Raw genomic sequence first — 7,748 nt, 5'->3', positions numbered from 1 at the left:
GTGAGAATTATACTACAAAACCAAATGCCTTTTCTTGAACACCCAATATTTTTAGCTTCTACTTAAATATATTTTTCTCTTGGTAGTTGGAGGGCTATAAAACAAAAGGTTGAATTGTTATAATATCCAAGGGTTATCAAATAAACCAACAACCCAACAAAAGAAACAAACTAATCAATTTTGGTTGGATTGATTCGGTTCAGTTCATCAATTTGTTTGATTTAATTTTTCTATTTTGCCTCGTATGACATTGAATGCACCTTCATTTATGACAAACTCATATGAAACATAATTGCATTAATAGTACTCAGAGTTGGAGTCTATGTGTCATATGAAACATAATTGCATTAATAGTACTCAGAGTTGGAGTCTATAAGCATTTCATGAACTTTAGTCAATTCATGCTTCATTAAAGATGAGATAAACTTTAGTTAGGTAAGGGGAACTTTAAATTACTTCATGTGGAACTTCAATTACTATATGCTAGTTACAATTTTTAGGATTGACTAATTGGACACGAATTCATGGATTTAGGGAAATTTCTGTGTAATTATCAACTACAACTTATGTTTTCAACTTTTTAGGACATAATTTAGGTAGTTGTTTTTATGAGTCTAAACTTGTTTCTTTGCATAATATGAATTTAGTTGAAATATTATTATCGATAAGATGGAGAAAGAAATTGTCTTTGAATTGACTAATAGACCTAGGTTCATCGTTGTTGTCTTTTAACTTGTGATTTTGCAAAAAGCTTAACTAATATGAACTGTCATGTCACAAGAACTTTGTAAATCAAGAATATACCCTACACATCATTCAAGATGGCAATAAAATGGAGTTAAATTGAACGCACTTTAGTTTCATGTTTGGCGTGTTCAAGATAAAACATAATTGTATTAATGATATTGAACCTGGAGTCTATAAGAATTTAATGATCTTAAGAGAAATTCCTATTTTATTAGAGGATACCAACTTTATTTAAGGTACTAGGAGTTCAAGAATGTGGATTTGAATCTGGTTAAGTTATAATAAGATTTGAAAGTTTTGAATTCTAGACCAAATTTGTACCTAATTATTTCTTTTTATGACTAATTATAAATTAAGAGAAAAATATTTTTGTAAAGATATATTTATCTCTAAAGCTTTCGTGACGAAACCATGTTTAGACTAGCAGTTTAAAGTCAGGAGATGCGGTCACAGGTGTGATTATTTTGGATGGGTTCGTAATAAAACATACTGTTGAGATGAGGGAGCATTCAATTTTTTTTTTTGTTTGGATAAAGTTGAACAACACCGTCTTATAATTTAATTTAATTTTATATTTAATGTTGTGTTATTTTCTCAATCTCATTTTACTTTTACAACATTTTCTTATTTTATATTAATTTACTTTTATTTTTATTTGTTTTCACTCTCAATTTTAGTTTCTATTTGAGTTTTGAACACTTGAAATTTAGGTTGTGACAGATTGGTATTAGAGAAGCAAGATTTTAAATTATATAGATTTTTTCTTAGGATAAAGAGTCGTATATCTCTATGACTCAGCTCGATGACACGTCTCTCCGTGACCAAGTAAGCAGTCTAACCCTATTTTGTAGTATATGATATGTTGTAAAACTTGTATGAATTTATTGTATGTTTTGATTTTCGTGGTAGTTATAAAATGTCCTTGGACATTAAAGAGTGAACGTTAACTATATAAGACAATACTGGATCAACGTTATAGTGTCTAGATATAGTGAGGAGGAAAAGAGTGGTCATGAGATATCTGTCTAGCCTTAGGAAAATAGAGAGTTGTCGTTGCACAGTGCGAGACATCTAATCCATGAAATTTTGGTACTAGAAACGAAGAAACCGGAGATGGTCCCCAAACGTCTGTATAGACCATTTCCAATTGCACTTTCTTTGGTTCCCTGGCAGCGTCAACCAGATTAACCCTACGGCATGACAATCCTTGAACTTCCACTCTTCCGTGGTCATGGTATCCAGCTTCACCCCCAAAATGGGTTCCTGAATATCTTTCTCGTATAGATAACCTTCAATTTGCATCTTCTAGAAATTGATATCGAATCCATCAAACTTTTCAATTCCAGTCTTTGAACTTTCCATCTTCACAGATCGTGGTGAATCTCTCCTCGCTCTGATACCAGTTATTAGAGTCACACAACAACGCACACACTTGATCTAAATGAACACAAAGAACATGATAGAGAAAATGTAAGAAGAAATATTGACTAATGGTTTTGTGATTAATGACTTCAGGTATGCAAAGGGAGGATATGGAGAATGAGAAATGTACATTTAGGAAGCACTGACTAATGGGTATACATATGATTTTAGTTTATTATATATAGCTTCATTATATGTAACCGCCTATTATATATAATTATTTAGTATACATATCTCTATCAGATTTTTACTATAAATAGTCAGCCTTCATATCCAACATTCAAGAGCCCAAATACGGGATTGACATCCTCCTAGAACACAAAGTCATTTACATGCCCCTAGCAAAATGTCTAGTAGTAATGGAGTCTAACCCAACGATCATTCAGACAAACATCCATCAACCAAGAGGGGTGAAAATGATGACGATAGTACAGTTGAGAAAGAATCTTAGCCATGATGAATCTATAATTGCTGCCATGGTGAAAATGATGACGATAGTACAGTTGAGAAAATGATGACGATAGTACAGTTGAGAAAAGTTTGCTTTCCGGATTGCTTTAGCATCAAGGTTAGCAATTTATTTCCAGATTTGCAAGTAGTGCTATTTCCAGATTTGCTATAGCATCATGGTTCAGTATAAATGTGATTTGCAAGCAGTGCTGTTTCCAGATTGTCTATAGCATCATGGTTCAGTATAAATGTTCTGGAATTTTACCAAATAGCTCAATTAAGTGTACAATTATGCTCCATTTATGCAAATTGAACTTCTTTTCATATTAAACCCCAATTGGCTATTCCATATATACTAATTAGAATAAATGGAGCAATTAATGAGAAAATGGTGAGTATAAGTGCAAAATTAACGGTAAAAAGACTTGATATAACTCTACTTTTGGAAAGTTATCACATCCCCAAACTAAAGAGATTCTCATCCTTGAACTCGTAAACAGAGCGGTGTACCGGTTTGATTTAGAGTTGTGGAAAGGATTGAGTTTGCTCTTGTACTCGTAAAAGAAGCGATATAGTGGTTGGGCTTGGGCTCTGATTTGAGGAAAGAGTCAGAAAGTTTTATTCAAATTCCCAAGAGGCGCTTGGGGAGTGGAGTAGGTCGAGTTTGGCCGAACCACTATAAAACTACTGTGTTATATTTTCTAACCCTTTTCCTATTTAAATTTCTTTTTCTATTTAAATTCTAAATTATTGTTAATTTTTATTGCATGGTATCAAGTCTTATTGTTTTTTTAAAAAAATTATTGTTGAAATCCTCTTCACCCCTTCTATGGTTGTCATATCGATCCAACAAGCTCTCCATACAAACTGAATTAAACAGAGGAATTCGCATCTCAATCATGTAAAATTGATGGAATGAGAAAAGAGACTAAGGAAATAGAGAGTTATCCTGGTTTGTTGTCGTTCGTCAATGGAAGTTCCCTCCCCTTGAGCTCTCACGTCCACCTCTTTGCCCTAATCAATCCTTGTTGGTCTCCTTTTCCTTCTGCTGTCAACAGCTGCTGGATTAGGATTTTCTTCTTCTTCTCTAGTTTCACAGCAATTCACAACATCGGAGGCTGCTGCTGTCTAATCTGATTTCTCTCCTCAAGTGTGGCCCCTCCCTATTTTAGGTATGCTTTTCCTTTTATAATGCTTGTTTCTCCTAATTTAGGGCCGAGAAAGGATAAAATTGTCCACCTAGGATGTTTCTCGTTTGGTAGCAAATGATCCACGTGGGCTGCTGATGTGGATTAAAATTTCCAGGTCATCCCCGAAAAGTTTGCTTTCCGGATTACTTCAGCATCAAGGTCTGCAATTTATTTCTAGATTTGCTGATTGCTTCAGCATCAAGGTTTGCAATTTATTTCCAGATTTGCAAGTAGTACTGTTTCCAGATTTGCTATAGCATCATGGTTCAGCATAATTGTTCTAGAATTTTATCAAATAGCTCAATTAAGTGTACAATTAGGCTCGATTTATGGAAATTGATATTCTTTTCATATTAAACCACAATGGGTTATTTCATGTATACTAATTAGAATAAATGGAGCAATTAATAAGAAAATGGTGAGTATAAGTGCAAAATTAATGGTAAAAAGACTTGATATAACTCTACTTTTGGAGAGTTATCAAAAAGGAAAAAAAAGAAGAAAAAGAAACAAGGTTGAAAATTACCAAAAGAAGAGACGAGAAGCAATATCATAGCGAAAGCCAAGTTGAAACTAAGTTTGTTTGCGATTATGTTGTATGGTAAATGGTTTGATGGGATGAGGTTAGTTTCATGGTTGTCCATCCCATTATATAATCTTTGGGACAATATTCAATTAATTTGCTAATATGAATTTAAGAAATACATTAAATGGGATGTTATGTATTTAATACAATAAGGTTTTCATTTACAAACTTAATGTAAAGATCACAAGAGGGATACAAGTAATGGATTGGGATCAAGTTTTTATTTCTTCCAAAGGATGGAAAGAATTAAAAAAAATATATATATCATTTTAATCTCACCCCTAAGAAATATTTTTCGGGTTGACCGGTTACAACAGCTCAAGTCCACCGCTAATAGATATTATCTGCTTTGATCTGTTACAATAGTCTAAGCTCACTATTAACAAAAATTGTCTTCTTTGATATGTTACAACCGTCCAAGCCCACCGCTAAAAAATATTGTCCGTTTTGAGCCGTTACATATTGCTCTCAGCCTCACGGTTTTAAAACGTGTCTGCTAGGGAGAAGTTTCTACGACATTATAAGGAATGTTTCGTTTCCCTCTCCAATCTATGTGAGATCTCACAGTTACATTTTTATTATACTTCGAAGTTTAGTTTTCATTTGGTTATTGGTTCAAATATTTTACATTTTACTCTAGTTGCCAGTAATGCTCAATTTGGTCTTTAGCGTTATCTTTTGGTTAATTAATTTAAAATAATTATGATGCTGATCCATTTTGTATCATATCGAAGAGATTCCTAGGTTCGGGTCGAAGAAGCAATGTCACTCGACACTATCAAACCGACTGCAATCTTTTTGGTCCGTGAGGATCCCAAACCCAACAGAGCACCTTCTACTTCTTAATAGGTCATGAACTAAATCAGAATCATTCTCAACGAGTGCATAAGAAGTGTTCCCATTTTATTCATCGGGTCCGGATAGAAACCAAAGGTCTTGAACGACCAATCCAGTAGAACAACTCAAGATAAAAAAGTATCTTCTTCATAAAATTTTTTAAAATTTATTTAATTCTTTTAAACATTTATAGATATTAACCTTACGAACCAAAACATTGTAATTAGTAAAAATTCATGGATGAAAATGTAAATCATGTGTAACGACTCTAATTTTAAGGTATGCAATATACATATTAGGAGAGTTTTCAAATGTTTTCATGAAACCTTGGAGCCTTTATAGAAATATTTCAAATATTTACATGACAATAAAATTTTAATTAATATAAGTAGTAATTATGAATCATGTTTTTAACCAAAAAAATGTTAGGAAAAAAACACAAGTGACCCTATTGTTAGGATTAAAAAATACACACATGTAAATCTTTCAATGTCTAATGGGACCTAAAATCATATTCTGGTTTTAGGCTTATTTAAGACAAGGTCATAGTACAGAGGAAGGTGAAAACATCAACCATGTGATGACTCCAATATTTTTGTGTTTTAAAATACATCTACTTCAATTTGTTTTATGTTTTCGGGTACAAACATCAACCATGTGGTGCGCAAGAGGGACGAGGAGATTGAACTGATTCTGATCTTTTAATAACTTTCATAGTATTGTATTGTTTTGTTCAATGAATTGTGCCCATCTTATAGAGTGAAAAGTCAAAATTAAGTTGTAGTCTTGTTGTTCGTTGTTCGCTGCCACCACAGATTCCTTTCTCTCCCGCACATAATCCCGCACAAAAAGAGATAGCATAGAGCTTTGACTCGACCGGTGGGTCCTATTAACACAAAGTAAGGACTTGAGCATGAAGTGGCTAATCGAGAATGCTCATAACATCCTTATTTATTGATTTTAGTAGAAAGATTTTGATTTTCGGTAGCAAAATCATTTGCCTGCAAGATATATGACAACTAAAGTATAACTACCCAAGCCCTCCACTAGAAGATATTGTCCGCTTTGGCTTGATATGATCGTCGTCAGCCTCATGGTTTTAAAATATTTCTATTAGGAAGAGGTTTCCACACCCTTATTAGGAATGTTTCGTTCCCCCCTCCAACCAATGTGGGATCTCACAATCCACCACTTTGAGGGCCTAACGTCCTCGCTAACACACAGCTCAGTGTTTGGCTCTAATACCATTTGTAACAGCGAAGCCCAACTCTAGCAGATATTGTCTGTTTTGGGCCATTACAAATGATACGAAAGCCAGTCACCAGACGACGCAAAGCACTGGTCAGAGTAGGGCTAGACCCTCTCCATAGTAGATGCGTCATAAAACCTTGAGGCTGACAACGATACGTAACGGCCCTATAAAACGTTCTATAAAACGATGCAATTCATGCAGTCATCTCTCATCTACCTCAATCGCTCATCCACAATAATCATACTTGAACTAATAAATCATAAACAAAAAGTAATTTTTCAATTTAATCTAATATGTAATATTGAAAATACATGATTTTATCATAGTCTTATTCATTTGTGTAAAACATATTGCGAAGAAAATAATGGTATTTATTGAATAGTTGTTGAGAGTCACTTCTTAGTTTTGAGTGGTATCACTGATGTTGTCATGGTGGAAGCTGAAGTGCGGCGGCGGGCTCTTAGGTATGCAAAAACACAGCCCAAATTTGCACTCACAAACCTTAGGATTAAAGCAATCTTGGACAGTGTTGCACGTAATATGAATATGACTTCCTTGTATTCCCAATGGTTTGTTTGTCACTGTTCATCAAAGTAATACTCAAATTAATATCAAAATCAATTTAATGACTCAAAAAATTCGATCAACTCAACCCAATCCGTGCAGTTTGAGTTAGGTTATGAATTTATTTGGACTGAATTCAAATAACTAAAAACTTTTCTCATTGAGTTGGTTTAAGGGTTCTCCCGAAACTAGATTGGATTGACCGAACCAATATGGTTCGAGTTCAGTTATGAACTTATTTGGACTACATTCAAATAACTAAAAACTTTTATGATTGAGTTTGGTTTATGGGTTCCCAAAACTAGATTTAACCAAAACAATCTAAATTTATTGTTAATTTTAAAATATGTATATTTGTGTACAATACAATTATATGCATTTATTTTATTTCATAATTATTTTTTTGATTATTTATTTTCTACAATATCCAGTAAAAGTAATTTTTCAAAACATATGTTGAATTGAGTTCTATTGAGTTTGTTCTTTGGTAACCCTAAAACTTATTGGTTTGAATCTTTATACAATCAAACTTACGTTTAATTTTAAGATATACATTTTTGCTTACAAAATATACACAAAATTGAATTGTAAATAGTAACCAAACGTATGAAAATAAATAAACATATATTTTACAAACTAATGTTTTATTTTTATCAAAATAAAAAAAATGAATAAATAACACGAACTACCTGAACCAACA

This window comes from Cucurbita moschata, unplaced genomic scaffold (genome assembly GCF_002738365.1).
Source record: "Cucurbita moschata cultivar Rifu unplaced genomic scaffold, Cmos_1.0 Cmo_Scf00065, whole genome shotgun sequence".
Lineage (NCBI taxonomy): Eukaryota > Viridiplantae > Streptophyta > Magnoliopsida > Cucurbitales > Cucurbitaceae > Cucurbita > Cucurbita moschata.
Note: the sequence above shows the minus strand (reverse complement) of the source record.